This window comes from Ischnura elegans, chromosome 6 (assembly GCF_921293095.1).
Source record: "Ischnura elegans chromosome 6, ioIscEleg1.1, whole genome shotgun sequence".
In the NCBI taxonomy this organism is placed as follows: domain Eukaryota; kingdom Metazoa; phylum Arthropoda; class Insecta; order Odonata; family Coenagrionidae; genus Ischnura; species Ischnura elegans.
Genome location: NC_060251.1, coordinates 56,205,451 through 56,227,130, shown reverse-complemented (window position 1 = coordinate 56,227,130; position 21,680 = coordinate 56,205,451). Strand labels below are relative to the sequence as shown.

Sequence of the window (21,680 nt, the reverse complement as noted above, 5' to 3'; positions counted from 1 at the left end):
GAAGATATAAGAATATACAATGAGATAAGAAGAGTGTAAGATTTTAATGAGTGGGTCGTCGAATCGATTAGAATGGAAGAAACCCGAAGTAATGAATGACTTGGCAATAACTTTCTGTGTTAGGGTTTAGAGCGATAAAAATGATGGTGCGATAAACATTGATATTCTGTATAAATTAACGAATTACTGACTTTTGCTGTATGCACAGTTAAGTTATGGTTTTTTTGTCCATTGCGTATTTTTAGCTTCGTAAGCATATGTCTGTACATTATTTCCTATGTATTTATTACTTCGATATTTTTAGTTTAACTACGATACACGCTTATTTTGGGTAACGTATTCGTGCCACTTGAGGCTCTGAGTGAATATTAAAGGTATGAAAATGTCATTGCTGTACTATGGAATTAACTTTGCACTATTTGCAAGAAAAAAGTCTCTTCCGTCCTTTACGTTAGTCAAAGATAACTTGAGCTGTTTCATCTGGAAGACAATGGATCATGTATTGCTGTTACTAGCCATTCACTGGAAGTGGCTTAACATCCTTGATCTCCATGGAATCGTTGCGTCCTTATTTGAAAATGATGCACGAAGAAAGAAGTGCGTTATGCACTCTTATTAGAGGTATTCGTAGGTCATGGTCTCTATTGTATGCGGATCGGAGTCAATACAAAATGTTTAGCGGCACGAGGAAATGCCGATATAAGTCATTCTGGCAGCTTTAAATTATAATTTACACTCGCTAAGGGTTACACGAGTTTTTTTGCCCCCAGTTTTAACTAAACATGGCGTTCTCTATGGGAAATCAAAGTCTGGAAGTAGTTGACGCCGATCTAATTTTATCCCGTGCGTGGTTGTTGCTTGGGGGGCTAGGTGAGCGTGAGTTGGAGTAGGGAAATGATTGAGGGTCTCTAGGGAAGCTTGAAGCTTTCGGGAAAGCATCATCCTTGAACCCGTTGGTGGCTAAGTGGATCAGATTATGCAAAAGATTCTCCACATGTGATGTTCATCCCATTCGACCTCGACATTTGAATTTCGACCCGCAACCTTGAATAAATGAAACGATAAAAGGCGTACCGAATCGCAATACGGCTTCATGTTTTTAAAGAAGTTTTTTTCTGGATGTGAATGAATTATCATAGCCCCTTAGGTATTTGTCGATCGCAGCGACCTTATCGCAATTGCTTTTTTTTGTGCTGACTACGACTAGGGACTGAAAATTTATGGATGCCCTTTCGCTTAAGTGCAAAATTTCCTTTTCTGAGTGCCATGGTATTTTCATGGGAAGGTATTTCTCCTTCGTGTCTTATTAGCAATCGTAAATTGGCAATTCTGTTCGCGTAATGCTCTTCGTAGTGCCTCAATACGGCAATAAGTCTCCCAGTGCAGGAATGAGGTGCCTGTAAGTTTTCCTATTCAGATGCTCGCAGTGCGCGTTGGGTAACGTTTCATCGCTAGACATCGTAAACGTATAGTCTCTCGGCGTTGGACAATTAGCAAGCGAATCAGAATCTTGTAACTAATAAATTACACCTTAACTCTGATACTATAACATTTCATAACGGTAGTATATCACTCCTTGATTGTTGACGGTAAACGAAGTTTTATACCCTGCCCCTGAATCTTTATGAAAGTGTCAAACTACCATTCGACATAAAACAAGTCACAACGCTTGTTAGCGCAAAGGATCAATGATGTTCTTCAATGCCTTTGAGAACTGCTCAAACCTCAGAGGAATAGGGTGGTTTCCTATTATTTTTTTATTGCCTAAATCGAAAGATTATTACTCCTGGAGTACGTATTTAGTGCTTTTAGACTTTTAAATGACGATATCTATTTTTCGCGATTAAATGAAAAGTGAAATTTTGAAGCGCGCGAAAACGCGACGGGTAAGTATGAATGCCGGGAAAACTCCGTGTGACGTCGTTCTGGTTCCCGCTGCCGTAAGTTAGGTGACCTTGGGGCGAGACTCTGAGCGCTGATACGACGCAGAATGCTAGCAGGTAGCAGAGTACCATGCTAGCTGGTAGCGCTTGGATTAAATAAGGATTATTAATACCTTATCAAACGAGAAAAACTTTCCAACCTTAGCCAGTTTAATATGGTGATATTAAGACATGTTTCCCTGAGCTCTGTGCCTCATGCATTCATGGGTAATCTCAGACGATGTAAAACTCCTATCTACTCGTATAGAAACTAGGTTCCTTTGACGTCACGTGGAGTGGCATCGCGTGGGCGCCAATCTGGCCTTTTTCAAATGAGGATAAAAATGGACCATTGCCATTCGTCTAAACCGGCATTTCTAAAACCAAATAATTTGTATATTATGAATACAGTAATGGTGGGTAACGAATCGCAATCAATGCCTTTCGTTTTATTTCATGAAGGAAACTACCCTATTATATTCAAGAGTGGTATTCGGCTTCTAAGCTCCGAAAGCAAGGTCTCATACCAAGTGTTTTCTGATGGGTACAATTGACTGATTTCGACGATAGCTTACGTTTGTATGTGTTATATTTTTGGGTCTCCCCGCGTGAATTGTCAGAGCGGCCTACGTTTCAATTGACCTGAATCATGTTTGGGGGAGTCGTGACCTGAGACCAGGGAGTAGGGAATACCTCCTGATATATGTGGAGGGGCGATCTCCCGTGCAAAAGTTTTAAAAATACCCATTTTGAAGCCTAATATTTCATAATTTCATACTTAAAAAAAGATGAAATTGAGAAATGTTAGACATTTAAGAATTTTAACGATGAAAGAAGATTAAATAGCCAACTTCAAGTTAAAAAATTATAATATATATATTATGTAATATACACGTTTCATAAAACAGAGAATGTGGAAATAGTTCAATGTAAAAGGTTTATTCCTTTATAAATAGGTATACTAAATCTATTAAACTAACAAAATGTTTCAAAAACTTATAAAATTTGGGGTGTTTATGACCCCTGTCCACTAAATCCGCCTCTGACTAACCCAAAATAATACACGGTAGACCCTCGTTTAACGATATTTATTGCTCCGAGGTTTTTTAAAGAGCATCACCGCATTAAATGCTGTAAAGCTAATGGCTTTTTATGGCATTGGAAACAAAATTGAAAAAAAAAACTTTATGATGTAAAAAGCACGCACAAAATCAGTTCAGATCATTTGACGAATCCGTCTTTAAGTCAAACAAATTGTAAATCGAGGGTCTACTATACTGTATTCTTATACTACTATATTGCATTATAGACATGAGAAAATAATTAAGCATATTTTGAATGTATAACTTATACTTCGTTTTTCAACCCAATTTTTTTATTAAATCACGACCATGGTTTCCACGGTAAACGTCATCTTCTGGTAGTAGTTACGCTAACGAGCCCGCTTCCATGATCGTAAGTCGAACGAATTGTAAAGCGGTCTACTGTACTCTATGAGAAATGAGATATCAATTCCGTCTAATTTTAGTGCGACGGGGATAGCCACGGTGATAACATTACGGAGTCTCCCGCAATACACAAATTATGTGGAAAATTTAATCTGAAGAGAAAAAAAATTATTTGCCTTGACCAGAATTCGAACTATGGCATTCTCCTACCCTTGTGGAAATGTGTAGCCTTTATCGGACTTGTAAGGTAAATTTCACAAATTTCCGAAGAGGGTAATGGCGCCTCGATAGCTTAACTTGCTAAAGCACTCGATCCGGGGGATATGAGTACAGTTAATACGATAACGAGCCTTCTTCCATGATCATAAGTCGAACGAATTGTAAAGCAAGTGTCTACAGTACCTACTGGATAAGACATGAGATAATAATTCAGCACAATAAATGCGCTAACGAGCCCGCTTCCATGTTCGGGTGGTGATCGTTTTCTGTTTTCCCTTTCATTTCCGACCACTTCCGACTCCAGGCGCTTTCTCCGGTTCTCACACTCAAATCCCTTGCGTGACCTCGGACCATCTCTTGTCACCCTTTGGCAACAAATGAACGATCAACATTTCTGCGTCTCGAAGCTGTGATTGTGGCTTCAGTCGTGTTGTTCAGAGTTTTTATCAGTGTTATATGTTGCAAGAAACGAGTTTTGGGTCGTGCGAAGCTGGAAAATTTCAGCCGATGTTGTCCGACTCGCCTTCAGTTAAAATGAATTTAATGATTAGAAAAAATATTGATCCGTCAAAAAAGTAACGATATTATTTTAAGCTACGCTACAGCAGAAGTGGTGATTAAATTTTTCGTACTTACAAGGGTCCTTAATTATTAAGGAAAAATCAAAGCAACAGATTTTATTATTATCAGCAGTTCTTAGTGAACTGAACTCTGTCGAGAAATATAGTTAAGTAGATGAAACAATATCCCATACGCATCAAATTTCCGTAGAATCGTGAACACACTCTAATTTTTACTGAACTCAGTAGATTCTCGCTATATCATGAGCTCGACTAAGCATGAATTCGGCACGCGATCTAAGCTAATTTTGCGCGTGCTTTTTCAAATGTCGCCGGTTTTTCGCTATAGTAGTCTCATCTAGTATAAAACGTCATCGGTTATGTATTACGTGTTGTTAAACGTCTTATGTGCTAATGAAACACATTTTTTAACATAGAAGAATTCATATGCGTTGATGCTCTGGAAACTGAGTCCTCATCTTGAAATAATATTTATATAACATACGATGGAATTTCCTTTCCGATTGTACCACCAATACACATTTATATCGTAAAGCTAGAGCTTACTGAAGTAATAATTTCCCCCACAGTAACATCGTTTTAGGTTCATGAATAACTTCATAAGCTTTTGCTTATAAAGAAAGCCAAAAGAACTTATATTTTCTCATATTAATAATATCTCTCGTGAATGAAGTTTAACTAACTAATTAATTTTTTTCAATCTGGGAGATAATGGAATAAATATCCGCTAATTGTAATAAATTCTAAGCTTTTGCAATTTTGAATGAGGGCGGAAAAAATGTAGAAGTATGTCCTTGCATCTAAAAGTGTCATACAGTCTTAGCAAACCAAGAACCTTGGAGCACCTTTGATAATAACATCTCCAGCTTTAGCTGCTGCCAATTAAAGATGAATATATTATTTTTTTCTCTGATTGACGACTTAAGACTTACTTCATCAAGCCCATGGGCTTTTTTCCCAAGAGCTGGGGAAGTCAAGATCTTCGTAAATTAATTAAATTTTACCGAAAATAGTTTGCGCTAAATTTTACATAGGTAGAATAGCATGCAGTTTTACGATAGATAAACTACCTACGTTTTGAGTAACGTTTTAAACGCAATTGTACCTTTTTAAAGTAATTTTTATTGTTACACGCTCCTCATTATTTTTTTAGAACTCTTTATGTTAAAAAAATAATTAGTTGCTGTCCCCGAAGCAGGGGAACGAGCGACTTATTGTATTGCAGACTACAGCTGCTATGCAATTTTTCTGATTTATTTAGAGTAAATGAACACACATCTTTTAAATACGTTTCGTTGAAGTTGCCATTTAAGTAACTTTTAACGTACCGGACATGAAAATGCTTCAAAATTTCATGGGTGTCTAAAGCTTCACGGTTGAAAAAAAATCATCCCCACCATCTCATTCACGTAACTCTTAATGATTGGTTTCGTGAAAGAAGGTCACTCTTCGGGTGAGAACGGAACTTATTGGAAAGGAAGTCGAGAGAAAGTTATCCTACGAGCTTAAAATATTTTCGAATCGAATAGCGGTCCGCACCAAAACAGGAAAAGGTGTAAGGCGATGTATGAGTCGTGATGTTATGGGTATCAAGCATTCCTGCGATGTTTCGCTCTGTTCCAGTATTGTTGACGCTCAGTGGGAGGTTGGGAGGGAAGTCATTTCTCGAAAATCGAGTGTCAATGAACCTCAGAAACTTATATGTTTCTTTTGAAACGTTATATTCACAATCGACTCGTATAAATCTCGTGGGAGGAATAATAAATGGTTGCTGTGGAGTGAGCAACTGAGTTTCACGATTCTTACTTCTTGAGTAAATTTTTGAACGCAATCGTATATTTTAAAAAATAATTCCGCTATTGGAAAATAAAAGAAAAAAAACATAATAAAATATAAACTACAAAAATACTTCCACAATTTTATATAAAACTCCACTACCGACCTTGATTTCGACATTCTGAGCCAAATTCAAGAGTATGTTCACCTTAAAAATGAGATAGAATCTCGAAACAATGGTCGTTAGTGGATTTTTATAAAAAATTGTGGAAATTAAAATTGTGTAGTTTATATTTTATCATTATGGTACTTCCACCAATTCATGCCTGAAACGATTTTATATGTAAAGAATAAAACTTTGGTCGTAAAAAATGACTTATTTTCTGATATGACGAATCAGTAAAACATGATGCGAATGATTACTTATAAGTTCCGTAGGAGGTGCTATTCAAGTAACTTTTTGCGCAGTGCGCACGGCATCTAGTTAAATCTAATAAGTTGCCCAGTAACTGTATCGTTCTCTTGCGCGTTAAAATTTATAGGCTGCTCCAAGTTTCATTAATTAATACGGATGAGTCCTGATGATATTGATTAAATTCAATTATTAGAGTCAAATTATGTGCCTCGAATTCTTATATGAAAACAAGCTGTGATTAAATTGAACAGCTTTTTCAAGTTTTTAAAAGTATAATTTATATTATTTAATGGCTAAAGTTAATAATTAGGAAAATTAATAAGTAGAATTAAGACAGGAAAGGATATTTTTTAATCCATTTCGAACATTAAATAGCAATCTTACATAATAAAAACCTAAAAACTAACTGCCGAGGTTATATTTATGCACTAAATTGTATGATTACAAGTTTCATATCCATAAATCATTGTACAATCGGAAAATTATTGACTTTCACTGGTGTTTCTGAGGATAAAAGTTTTAATATTGAACTTAACCCTCGATTTTGTTACTAATACTATTTTACCTCGATGAGATGCCAAGCTTTATACCTGCTTGGCTTCCACGCCCCCCATAGTAAACATTCGCCGATTGAAATTCGTGTACCACTACTATAACAAATATAATCTGCTATTGTAATATTCGTGATGGTATTCTTCCGTCGCATGTAGCCTATTATGAGTCGGTGAATATTTCTCTGTCCAGAAGTTAGGTGGTCTCTGATTACGTGTCTCCTCAACTCCACGTCCTCGAAGGAGGAAGAGAGGATCGTATTATTTCTCAAGGGAAGCAGGGACGAGAATCTTCTCATCCATTTTAACGATCGCCTCACTGTTTTTAGCACTTTGATGGCCGAGGAGGGGGCGGCATTTTGATGGCCCCGCGTCAAATTGCCGGCGAGTCGACCGAAAGGCAGGATACTGCCGTTGTCGGGTAAGAATAAAGATTTTTTGACACTTTTGGAATGGCGAAGGACGGGAGTTTGCGGGATGGCGCGACTTTTGTCCGTTTGAAACAAATCTCGCGAGATATTTCGTGGAGTTTCCACTCTTTACTCCCTGTCGCAACTGTACTCGTAGTTTATTTAGCAATATCTTATATGATACAAGGCTCGGTGTGGTGAAATTTTTTAATATTAGTTAAATATATTACTATTGCAATATTTCCACTGGATTTATTTTGATACGACGCGTTTCGGTGTTACAAACAACGTTGTAATTGTAAGTAACTTTTGTTGCACTTATTAATGTAGTTTGTAACAACGAAACGCTTCGTGCTATTAAAAACCTTAGGAAATATTGCAATGTCTTATTTAACAATAATTTTCAATGCTAATTATAATAAAGTATTAATTTTCTGCAGGGAAAAAAATATTATTTTTATTTAAAATTACCTAGCGCCCTTAGAATTCTTTTGAATGAGTTGGGATGATTCGATACTATTTTACGTCACATTTCAATGTAAAAATCAACAGATGAGCTAAATATTGATACCGTTTATCGGTTGTCACTTTTTACGGGTTATTATTTTGCCTGTTTGAATTTGATTATGTGCTCGTGCATATATTTGTGCGTCGAAAATTATGAAAGTTCATGAAAGTAGCACAATTCCAAACACCAATATAGCCAGTAATTTAAAAATCAAATGGAAGTTAATTAATGTGAGGGCAATTAACATTTGGTTGACCATGGGGGTATTTCAGCTACCGAAAGCAATGCTATTTGATAGCGATTCTGCGCGTAATTGTGGGACACGGATGTGACCTCAGATATACATGTGATTTTAAAATATATTTATTTTACTTAATTGCATGATTTGTACTGATCACGAAGATAAATTTTAAATATTAATACGTAGATTAGGAATGCTATTACAATAGTTCATTCTAATAATACTACAAATATTTTGGCTATTATTCGTTTATAAAACGTGTGATTTTGTGAAAAAACACTTTGGGGTAGTTCAAAAATCTGTTCCTCTTAAGCAATGGAAGGTGCAAAATATCTTGGCCAAGAAGGGCTGAACAAACTAATAGAAATGATAAGCGTTGAATACAAGCGCATTTGCCCAAAACAGAGACATGCATTTTGAAAAATCGTAAACCTGCCGTAGTTCTCCTATTATTTAGAGAAGAGAGCTCCTCAGTGTGATGAGTGTAGGTTCCCTTTAAGCATTCGGCGTATCCTGACAGTTTGTGACAAATACCGTGATGTGCGGAGACTGTCTAATACAGGGGGGAGACCTTGAATCCCTGCCAGGAAACCATCCTACCAATTTAAATAAATGTTTTACAAAGAAATAAGTCTTTTTGATAAAATTTAAACAGGCCCGCCTATTTTGTGGAGTTTAAATGTACAATGTATAGGACAGGCCCGTGCTGGGCCGCCGGGACACCGGGACGTATCCCGGTGAGCCCTCGAGCTTGGAAATCTTTGGAGCCCTCCTGTTCCGAAACGGACAAATTTTACAGACAGAATACCAACACTGAGCAGCTTGAGCTTGATTTCCATCAGTAGCGGATATATAGCCCCCCTTGGGTATCTAATTTACACTAGATAGAATGATAATTTTGTTCGGACCCCCACTACTGCTGGGAGATTACTACCACTTAGCCCTCCACCCTTGTCCCTATCCTGGATCCGCTACTGATTTCAATGATGTCTCATTTAACATCATAATTATCACCGTCTTGAGTAAAGAAAATGATAGTTAAAAATAATATAATTCCATCTGTTAAGATTAAATTCAGTCTCAAGAGGGTAAGACATTATTTTAATTTCTCCTGGTGAATACTAATGATGAATTCTTCTCGGGTTTTCAGCCAGGTTAATTCTGTCGTATAAGCCGACGTTTCGAGAGACGACTTGTCTCTCATCTTCAAGGTCGTATAACTCTTTGAAAGTCCAATTTCACACTTTAAAGTAACTTTTTTTTAAAAGTCCATTTAGTGTGAAATTGGACTTTCAAAGAGTTATACGACCTTGAAGATGGGAGACAAGTCGTCTCTCGAAACATCGGCTTATACGACAGAATTAACCTGGCTGAAAACCCGAGAAGAATTAATCAAGAGGGTAAGGATTGAAATTTCTAAATTTATATATTAAGCCTGAATCACACGATGATTTATTCGTCATTACTAGTGATCACTATCGCGATCACTGGAGTGATCACTCGCAAATGATTGTCGCTGGTAATTATGTCGATGAGGATTACCATCACTATTTTCCATCACTCGTCCGGTCGCTTTTTCCGACGCTAAAACCGTCACTAAAACGCCATATCAGCCAATCGGAACGCATGCCCGTATGGAGCGATTGCAGCACAACGTTTGACAATCGTGGGAACGACATAGATAAACAAACACGCTGGTATATATTTTCGTGATGAGGGTCCTATGAGAACGAGCTGTGATATCGGAAGTGATGCGAAAGGCGACGGCGGGAGGGAAAAATGATCACTAGAGGGATCACTTTTCCCGTAGCAATAAGAAATACCACTATTAGTATCTGTTATTGCGTAGGTATTAATCCTCGGTCATATGCGTCTCCGCTTATTTCGTATGCAAGGACAGGCCCGTGGGAACACAGGTGTGGACCACAGTGTAAGTAGGATAGCGTTTGGTTCTCAGAACGGTCCTCGCTTCGTGTTCCCAGATCGGAATAGCACGAGCTTTACAAAACGAAGCGTAAAAATACCCGTCCTGTTTACGATTTGGGCTTTTTGATAAACGTTTTCTTCAGAGCCATACAGACAAGGTTCGCCTAACCACGACCTGTAAAACCTGTTTGAAAATAGTTAGCGATGACAAAAGTTATTAATGGGTGCAGAAATCAAACAATTGTCTGCCAATTTATGCCTAGAAAATATAGAGTATCAAAAGGTCATTGAAGAAAAAGTTTTAGACTGGTTGGTTGGTTAAGGAATTCTGAAGCACATTAAACACGGAGCATACTTCGTACGATTCGGGTATCGTACAAAAACCATGAGGTAGAGCGCATAAATAATTTTACCGACTTTTATTTCCATCTGCCTCTGTTGATTTTTGCTCCTTATCATTTTTACAGTGCAGCTTCCTGATAGTGACGAAGCGGTTGAAGCGTGACGCGCGGAATTAAACTTGGAGCAAAAGATGTCGTTTTTTATTGACGTTACGGTTTCCGATAATATCTCACCTACCGCATTAACTTATTCCCATGTTCTTATTGGGGTGACAGTTTTCCTTAATCCCAGTGGTGTAACTATGGGGGGGGGGGGGGAGGAATGAGGGGATAACCCCCCCAGAGCCTCCGAGAAAAAATTTAAAACTATTGTCTAGTTTTGACATATAACAGCTGCATCAGCTTAAATTTCAACTGTTTCACACTCTAGCCACATTGCATTTTAATGCAATGGAAAGAAAAAAATATTTAATATGACCGAGGATTAATACCTACACAATAACAGATACTAATAGTGTTATTTCTTATTGAACTATAGTTCTAATTTCATTACGCAATATCAGACACCAGTAGTGGTATCACAAGTATTAGGGGTAGAATTGTGAATTAGGGTGTGTCCACGGTCATTTTGCACCACCACCCCATCATTTAACCTTCCGTTAGTCACGTGGTGTCTATCAGGCGCCATCCCATTTTCTTTTCTTTGCCCACATCGTATTTTCATGGTTAGGAAACTCATATTCTTTGTACTTTATTATTTTATGAGTCTGAAATAGTCACCAATACAATTAAACATGTTTTGTCACATTTATGGAATTAATATTGATATTTTGTTGTTTTTGGAGTCTGGTAGACGCCACGCTACATTTAAAAAGGAAAATTATCTTTTAACGGCATAAAAGTCAAGACATGTCAATGCTGAAGCCATTCGGCGAGTTTTCTGGCTCTCTCTCTCCTCAGTGCACACTTGGCGGGAGATCGATTGAGGTCGTGTAGTTAATGAGATTGTTACTAACCTTAAACTAAGAGCATACGGTCAGAAATGGCTTGTGCGTGTGGTACGGAGGCCGCGCAACTGGTCTACCTGCGCAGGACCCGCCTGTCGCTTTTATGGTGTTTTTGCTGAGCTATAAGAGGTTGAAAAAATAACCTCCCTCGCATTTCCAGACGTGTCATCTTTAAAAAAATTTAATAGATTTTGCTTGGGGGGAGGAAGCGCCACTCCAGCCCATCCCACCCCCACCCCCTCACCCCCAAGGCATATTTCTAGCTACGTCACGGCTTAATCCTGATATGGTGACAGATCAATTATTTAGTTTATTACAGAAACCCCATAACCAGCAATATGTTAACTTTAGAGGAACCAAGAAAAATTTAATTTACACAGAATTATCATATTGTATAAATTAATTTTTTATTTGTTAATTGCCAAGTTATTCATAAAATTTTGTACTCTAGTGTTCCTGTACCGAGCTATGTATTTAAATTTGTAGATTCATTATGTGCTAAAAGGCCAAAATAGAAAAAAGAATTGGTCATGGCGTTTCTGTAATGAACGATTCCATGGTTACACGTGCTCAAGCTTTTAATTGGTTGGAAAACATACATCCATGTCAATATATTTTTCGTAGATACTGATTCACTGGTCATGGATTAAATACTTGAGAATATTTTTTGCATTATTGTTTTCGTTTGATATCTCCGCTCAGTCAGATGTTATTCCCGTGACTCTCGTTCACTGTGGATATTTCCCTTCCCCCGAAATTCCGTACGCGTGCATCTGGAAACATATCGATCCACAATCACTTTCTCTTTCGCGGTTTACTTCGCCGTTACACCGATAGGAATAACAACCACCGCCACTCTATCACTTCGGTTTACTGGTATGTAGTGGGGTGATGCGAGGCAGGAAAAATATGTAGGATAAACGGAGGTTTAGTGGGAACGGCCAGACCTCGATGCCCGTTCTGAAGAGCTACTATTCTGTATTACCGATTAAAATGGACCATATTCGGAGAGCTGTTGGATCTTCAAAATTAAGTGTATAAATTCTGTGTAAGATTTGGGAGTTTTGATCGACGTTTTCTTCAGAGTCATACGGGCAAGGTTCCCATAATCATGACCGGTAAAACCTGCTTGAAAATGGTTGCCGATGACATATAGTCCAAATTACGCGCAAACTTTGAAACAATTGTTTGAAAATTCATGATAATAAAATATAGAATACGAAAACGCTGTGGAAGGAAAAGAGGGAATTTAAATGACCCTTTATTTCTCGGGGCAATAACTGGGACACAGTGGATATGTGGGATCGGGTTGGTGTGGTGGCTTGTGTGTTGGATTAAGGGCGTACCCAGGATCAAAACTAGAGGTGGCAAGCCGTTGTTATTCAAGTTACCTTACCTACCTTACCTATGTGGCCACTCAAACCTCAGGAGGTTTTTGGCCTCACCAACAACATGTCGCCATCTATCTCTATCCGCCATCCATTCTGCATCTGCTCTCATCCTCCCTAAGTCCCTTTTCACTTGGTCCTGCCATCTTAGTCGGGGTCGCCCAAGCGGACGTTTTCCTCGGGGTTGATTTTCAGATACCATTCTTAGCATGGACTCATCTTTTCTCCTCTTTACATGACCGGCCCATCTTAATCTCCTGCTTTTTATTTGCGCTATTATATCCGGATCTGTATATAATTCTCTGAGCTCTTTGTTGGTTCTGATCCTCCATACTTCATCTTCATTAATAGGACCATATATTGTTCTGAGGATCTTGTTTTCAAAAACTATCAATTTCCTCTCCTGGTTTTTTGTTAAAGTCCAGGTTTCGGATCCGTAGAGTATTACTGGTTGTATTATTGTCTTGTACAGTTTTGATTTAGTTTTTCTTGACAGAAGTTTGCATTTTAGCAATGATTTAAGAGCCCAATAACAGTTGTTCCCGAGAAGTAACCTTGCATTTATCTCTACCTCCTCTTTATTTTCCTGTTCTATGGTTACTCCTAAGTATTTAAAATTTGTTGTCCTTTCAAAGGTATAATTTTGGACTTTTAAAGCCTCTGCTTCTATATTTTCTGCGTGTCGACCAACAATTAAGTATTTTGTTTTTTCTTCGCTAATTTCTAATCCTACTTTTTTGGTTTCTTTTATCAGAGACTCTGCAAGAGTTTTTAACCCATTTGCATCCTCCGCCAATAAGGTCACGTCATCTGCAAAAGCTAGCAGATTTATCTTTTTGCCGACTTCAATCCCCGGTTGTTGCTCCTTTACGACTTTAAGTGCATTTTCTAATGACAGGTTAAAAAGCAATGGTGAGAGTGCATCTCCTTGTCGTACCCCCGTGACTACATCAAAACCTTCTGAAAATTCATTATTTATCTGTACTTTGCAACTTGAGTTTTCTGTACATATCTGAGCCAGTTTGACTAGTTTGTTTGGGATTCCCATTCTCCTGAGATATTTCCACATTTGGTTTCTGTTGATACTGTCGTACGCCTTCTTAAAATCAATAAAGAGGAGGTGCGCATCTCTATTGAACTCCCAATACTTTGATAAGATTTGTTTAATGATATAAATTTGATCAATCGTAGACATTTGTTTTCTAAAACCTGTCTGGTGCTCTCCTATAATTTCTTCCGAGTATTCCTGTATTCTGTTATACAGTATTTTGGACAGTACTTTGTAAGCCGTGTTTATTAAAGATATTCCCCGATAATTGCTGCATACTAACCTGTCTCCTTTTTTATGCAGCGGGACTATTATAGAGAGGTTCCATTCTTTTGGTATTTTTTCCTCGTTCCATATTTTCACTATTAGTGCATGCAGCTTCCTTAAGAGAGCATTTTCCCCGGCCTTGAGGAATTCTGCTGGTATACCATCCTCTCCAGGAGCTTTGTGGTTTTTTAGAGCTTTTATCACGTTGCATACTTCCTCCTCAGATGGATCTTGGATCTGTATTTGAGGATATATATATAATTCATCTTCTTCTTCTGCTGGGATCCTACCCGCATTAAGGAGGTTGCTAAAGTAATCCTTCCATATATTAAGGATATCTTTTTGGTTACAGGTAATTTTACCATCTTTGCCTTTGACCCCAAATGTTCTAGGTTTAAAACCCTGTTTGAAATATCTCACCGAACGGAAAAATTCTCTAGAATTGTTATTTGCTCTGTCTTCTTCCGCTTTCTTTAACTGATCTTTCACAAAATTTCTTTTAGCGGTCCTCAGTGTCTTGTTTGTCTTTCTATTAATTCTTAAATATTCTTCCCTTTTTTCATGGTTGTCATCTGTAAGTAGTCCTGCCTTGGCTTTTTTTCTCTCCTCTATCATTTGCCGACAGTCTTCATTGAACCAAGTTTTCTTGTTCTTTCTATTATTTTGGAACCCAACTACTTCCTTCCCTACTTCCTGAATTGAATCTCGAATAACTTTCCATTTTCCTTCTATAGAATCCTCTTCTTCCTTTTCTAAGGCTTGGAACCTGTTAGAAAGTTTAATCATGAACTCTTTCCTAATATTTGGGTTATCAAGTTTTTTGAGATCAAACTTTTGTTTTGTCTTTTGTATATCTCTTCTGTTTTTGCACAATTTTTGCCTTACTTTTATTATTATCAAGTAATGGTCCGTTCCACATTCTGCTCCCCTCTTGCTTCTAACGTCTGTGATGCAGCTTTTATGTCTATCCTCAGTCAAGACATGATCAATTTGGTTTTTTACTTGTCCATTTGGAGAGACCCATGTATACTTATGAATATCTTTTCTTGGGAAGGTGGTCGACATGATCTTGAGATTTTTTGCGCTTGCAAAGCTTATGTTATTCAAGTTATAATACAGAAATGTTAAGAAACCAAAATTTCAAGAAAATTATAGCAGCACTTTAAATTACATATTTTATACTAATGTCACTTTCCTTGAATTTAAAGAACATTTTTTTCAAAAATTTCGTTTTGAACTAAATTTACTTTTGCTGCCCCCCGCTGGGTACGCCCATGTGTTGGCTTCCCACCCAGTGGACTCTGGTTCAAATCCCGGAGGTGGCAAAGATTCCATTCTTGGGTGCTTGCCATCCCTGCTTTGTGGGGTAACTTTAAGTAATCACTCAATACATCGGATTGGACGTCAATCCGTGGTCCATTTCGTTAAGAGTAGGCTAAAGCCAACGCCGGGTTTCTCTCCACCCTTACTTCCACGTTTCCTACTAAAAAGAAACATTTTATGGAAACATATGCTCGGTGTTATTACCATGACATGTTTGCTTATAGTAGGAAACTTTTAAGTCTTGCACCTAGCAACAACCTAAATAAAAAAAGATAAATCGTCCAACTTGGACATGATGCCTTTCTGCAGTTAGCGAGTCATATTTAATTGTTGCAGTTCTTCCTTCCTTTTCTTTTCTTGTCATCAACTTGTCCTTCGACGATTGTCTTCATCAGGCCATCATGTCTCAAGATGTGTCCTATGAGGTTATTCCGCCTTCTAATTAAGGTTTTCATGTGGCTTCTCTTTTTTCCTACTATTCTTTGGACTTCCTCATTCCTAACTCGGTCGATCCATTTGATCCTCATTATTATTCTGTAGCACAACATTTCTATCCTAAGATTGGTTTGACGCAGCTCTCCACTCAATTCTCCAATCAGCTACACTTTTCACACCTACATATGTCTTCTCTTTCACTTCCTTCTTTACCTGTTCCATATGTTTTGTTCGAGGTCTTCCTTTTCCGTTCTTGCCATCCACTTGTCCCTCGACGATTGTCTTCATCAGGCTATTATGTCTCAAGATATGGCCTATAAGATTGCTCTGTCTTTTTGTCGAGGTTTTCATGAGGCTTCTCTTTTCTCCTAATATTATTCGGATTTCCTTACTACTAACTCGGTCGATCCATTTGGCCCTCATCATTCTTCTGTAGAACCACATTTCGAAGCCCTCTATCATTGATTTATCCGCTGCGTTAATTGTCCACGCCTCGCTTTCGTAGAGAAGCGTACTCCCAATTTAAGTTATGATAATTGTCTTCCGTTCTTCTATATTAATTATATGTATTGCGTATTTTTCTAGTGAGCCGTCCCTCACGCGCTGTTGTGTATCACTTATTGAACTTCCAAACAATGCCCATATTGGGAGAAATTTCAATCTCGTCGAAATTTGAGCCCAAATGTTGAAAGACATAATAACCTGATAGTCATCATTTTCTAGCGTCGATATGTCGACATCGCGCGTTTTTTAACACGTTTTCGACGGAAAAAAGCACTCAAGTTAAAATGGCGGTTTTTATCGTGGGAGAGAGGCATCACTCTCCATCAACCGATTGTATTTTTGTCTATTACGGTGACGTGTCACTTGCACAAAACCTAAGTCATCAACTAAAAGTTTTTTTTCTGATTCATCGAATAGGCCCTTATTAACATTTTACCACTTCTCATACATTACATTTTAGAAAGTACTTGGGTGAAATTTTCAAATTTGATATTACATGTTTTCTTTTTGTCGTGTAAAATTGATAAAATTTTAAAGATGAATTAATTGGTACAAAAATACCAATTTGATTAACCCGTTTCCTTGATTAAAACAAAATTTTCGCCACTCTTGGCGCAAGGGTGCTGGTAACATTAGTTTGTGCAAGGAAATTGATGTCTAATATTTTAAATATCACTAATTATTTTCATTCAAACAACAAATTAGCAGTAGCCTTATGTTATTTTGAAGTTGGTAAACTACGGTCTTACCTTGTGAATATATCAAAAGTATTTTATCAATGTTGCATTGAATAACAGCATGATTTTGGAAGGGTATGTGTGAAGGTCAAGTGAGTCTCTATAAAATAAACATTTCAAGGTGTAGCGTGTGAAGGTGAAGAAAGGTGAAGGATGAAAACGGGACTGAGGGTCACTTTTGTACTGAAAATTTTGTGTGATAGGTAGGACCATCATACCTTCAAAAGATGAATTTATTCACTTGTCCAGGGCCATTCTAAAAATAAGTCTAACCTGGTATACGAAAAACTTTGACATTTTGAAAATTTCAAGTTTGTGTTTTTTTGAGAAAAATACCAAAGCCCGTCTCCTGTGGAAGAGAAATATTCTCATCGGCTGCCCAAGACAAGTCTTTGGTATCGTGATCATTTTAACCGTGAATTCACTTATATTCCTATTTTTGCGGCTGATGGCTCTCTCAGGAATGCTGGCATAGGAGTATTTTACACCTGATATTAAATGACTTTTATAAGGTTAATTAAATCCAAGCCATCAATGTAAAAACCAGTTACGCGATCAAGATAAATATATAAATTACCTAAAAATCATCTTGATTAGTGAAATTCGAGACATAATATTCACATATGGGAAAAAATATTTGGTGGAGGAAACACAAAGCTTTACTGTATAAAGATGTGGGGAAATGATCAAAAATTAACTTTGTGTTCACTGTAAAGCGAGGCGTTACTGCATACACAGTCCACTTAAAAATTATGGCGACCAGACTTTGACAGCTTATAATTAAAATAAGTAAGAAATGTTTGCACAGAAATACTCAATGCAGCCACAGAAAGCTTAATTTTTCGTTTAACTTTAGTAAATTTTTACGAGGTAAAATTGAAAACACAGGCCTGTGTTTGGACTTCACTCCAGAAGTTGTGATTTAGGTGTCATAAATTTGTTCTCTTTACGTATGAAAAATTACCGTTAACAACTTATTATAGATGCAGTAGTTTCGTCCATAAAATAGCCAACTTTCAAATGAAATTTGTGTATGCTTTTGTAACTATTGAATAGTTTTAACAAATCTATGAAACCAACTATTGTGTCCCCATAAGAAAATGACTGTACATGAATTTAGTAATTGAGTATAGTCCTTTCAGATGAAAAAGCACGGTTATAAACATGTCGTAGTTGTAGTAGGTACGCTCATAAAATCACCAAATTTTAAATGAAATTTATACATGTTTTTTTTAACTATTGAAAAACTTTAACTTGGCGTATTTTTCTATCTTTGAAAAGCTTTAAAATTTTTCTGAAACCAATTATTGGGTCACCACAGGAAATAGAGTATACACGAATTAAAGAATTGAGTGTCATAATAGTTAACGAAGGGGTTATTTAAACACCATAGTTTCTTATTTAGATATAATCAGTTATACTCGAGTCACTTTATTTTCGAAATAGATATAAGAGTCCCAGCGAGAACAGCTGAATGTCCCACGTGATTTCCGGAGATTTCGTGAAAACTGATCCCGTGTATGGCGTTCCAAAACATGTACGATGATGCCACGTCTAAATGGAGGTGAGAGTGTGTACGTCCGACCTAAATTTTTCATTTTGAGGTGAAACTTCGGAGGATGTGTCTTGTGTGGCTGCGATGACGCGATGAGGGTGTATCATCAAGTCATAAAATTTTACATGTTCGAAATATCGGATCCGGAGATGGAGGACCGCTCGCTCGTCACGATCTTCACCTTCCCCCGGTCGAACTTGTGCGGGATTTTCCCTTCCAGCGGTAATGATGACGATGGGAGGTGTACATGCCTGGAAGTGGTGCGGACGAAACAAATACTCACTTTCCTCGGTATCCTTATAATCAGTGATGTGGTTTAACGAAGTTAAAGTTTTACACGGGGCACGTACTTGCACAATCTGACGTGTGTACGAAGGTGCAGTCAAAATTGCGTCGTGTAAAGCGGTGAATTGGTAGCACACATGCGAGGATGCGTGGATGTGAGCAAGGGCGTACCCAGGATCATAACTAGGGGTGGCAAGCCATGGTCTAGGGGGAGGGGGCAAGCCAAGTTGTGACATTTTTGCATGGAAAAGGTGAATGAAACTAACATTTTAAGAAAATTATAACAGCGATTTATTAGTTTATAAGATTATTTCCTTGAAAAAATAGTTTTATTTTAGTTAAATATCTTATACTAATACATATCACTTTTCGTGGGTTTAAAGAAAATTTGTTGAATAATTTCGTTTCAATTTAGTACTGATTTTTTCTTAAAGACTTCAAGGGGGGCAGCTGCCCCCACCTGCCCCTGGGTACGCTGGGTATCACTGGGTACGCCAATGGACGTGAGATGGCAAAATAGACCATGTTCTATTTTCGTTCATGTATTCGCGCAATTCCTCGCCATTTTAGAAATCAATGCAGTTCTAACCTGCGCAATTCCGTAACCCGACATTTATACCAGTCATATCGTAGGTTTTGGCTATGATTGCCTCAGTAAAGCGTAACTTTAATTACACTAATGTTGAGTTAGCGTATTACATTGAGTAGGCAGCATCCCATGTCAGGATATAATTTAATTCACACCATTTCATCTCTCAGGTTTATTTTTTATAATTCTCTCGGGATATTTTCGACTCCATAAACTTGCTTCCCATTTCTCGACCCTAGCTTTCTCCCGAGGTTAATCACTTCTTAGTTCTTAAAATGATGGCTTCATCATAATTTTCTCGCCCGCTATTCGAGAGTTCCTCATTAGTTTCTTCATCAACCTACCTGTCTTACGCAAGGTTTCAAGGTTTCATATCTTTTCTCCCCAACTTCTCCAGATTTTTCATTAGTTATTCAGTGAGATTTTTAGTAACTCAATTTCCCCGTGACACTACCTAATCTTTAATTTTGAAGAAATTTCCTTTTATAATTGCTTCAAATGATGGAATAGGAAAGCGGAAGGGAGAGATGTATCTAACCACTCCTTGGATTGTTGACTTTTTGTTGTTGGATTGTTGAGGATGATGTGAGCCAGTCAATAACTTTGAAATCATAATTATCGGTTGATTAACGTGCTGGTCTAAATCCGATATTTCGCGAACATTGCTGGCCACTCCTTAAGGTCGAGTGTATGATTCCTACAAATGATTAATGAAATATTATCCAGAGTAAAGTAAACGCTATTCGACACTTATCGGTTATAATTGATGTGATTCATAATATCTTGTACTTCCGATTTTTAAAAATATTTTTTCGACTGGTTTTGACGAAGGACACGCATTGGCGTACCTCACGGATATGATTGGTCAGTGTGTGCTACCCTGTTCTGCAGCGTCAACTCGTATCCATATTTCAAGATATGGGTTCTCAGTCCGCTCCACTGTCAGAGTAAATGCAAAGAGAACGCTCGAAGTGAGTTCGCAGTAGCCAGATGCTGAAGAAAACATCAATGAAAATCAATTTCAAATATGAACATATAAATAAAACTCATTCTTGCTCTACAGTTAGCACATAAACAACGGCCTCAGTGGCGCCGGGGTAAAATCCCCACCTGCTAACCTAGAGGTCGCGGGTTTGAATCAATATCCATCACTAGGGCATGGATGTTTGTGATTGACTATCAAGTTAATTGGAAGAGAGGACAATGTTGTCCTCAATTCGCTTGAAAAATGAAGACGAAATTATTATTATTATTATTATTAAATACATGCAGTTCGATTGAAAGAAAATAAAAAATAAAATAAAGATGGAGCTTACTCAAACTTACTTAAAAATAATGAAAATATAAATATTTTATTAACTGTGGAAGGTTACTCGGGAATTCCACCGGGTCAGGTTCTTCAACTCCATCTCAGCCGACTTTACGATACGCGAGTTGTCCATCGTCATCATTTTGAGGAGCATTCGTGAGGAAAGGGAAAAAAGGCGGGAATTCCTCGACCAATCAAGTAACTCCTTCCCTGGTTGATACCGCATTCACTCGTATATAAGGAGGACGATTTCCAAGTTTATTAACTATTTATTAGTTTATTAAAATACAATAGTTTATTTACTCTTATTTTCGATGGGACGTAGCCCGTCTTTCTCGTGAGAGAGGTATAGGATGATTGCAATAATACACGTGATTTATAATGCTCGCTTGAGTCACTTCCAGATGTGTGTTTATTTGTATAAATAAATATATGGATAAGTAGGAAAATACAAACAATTTATAAATCAAATACTCGGAAAAAATGAAATTGTCAACGTGTTTGGTTGCCGAGAAGTTGTTTATGAATGATGTGGAAAAGGTTATTGGAAAGTTATGGTGGAGATTATACCGAGAAATGATGGCAGCATAGAAAGAAAAATAAAGAAATGATCCGCTAAGGGAAGAATGTTATTTTAAAGAAATGAAATCACGACATCGCACTTCCTTCCGTGATCGCCTGAGGCCACGCGATAAGTTAGCCGGTTGTTATAGAGGAAGGCAATCGCCTTCCATGAAGGCGAAGCTTCCATGTTGTGAACCTTTGATGGCTCGTCTAAGTTTTCACTTTAGAGTGGCCGGGAGTGCAATTTTCCCATCGCAGCTTCTTTCGCGGAACCTGCGATATCGCCTCTCCTCCCTGCCACCCACGCGGGACCACATTCCAGCCGTGATGG

At 37.7% G+C, this 21,680-nt stretch overlaps 1 protein-coding gene across 1 annotated transcript in view; it reads right to left on the bottom strand.

Moving 5' to 3' along the window:
* LOC124160754 (mucin-2-like) overlaps positions 1-21,680 on the bottom strand; it is an 88,964-nt gene that overhangs the window by 4,762 nt on the left and 62,522 nt on the right. The window lies entirely within an intron of this gene.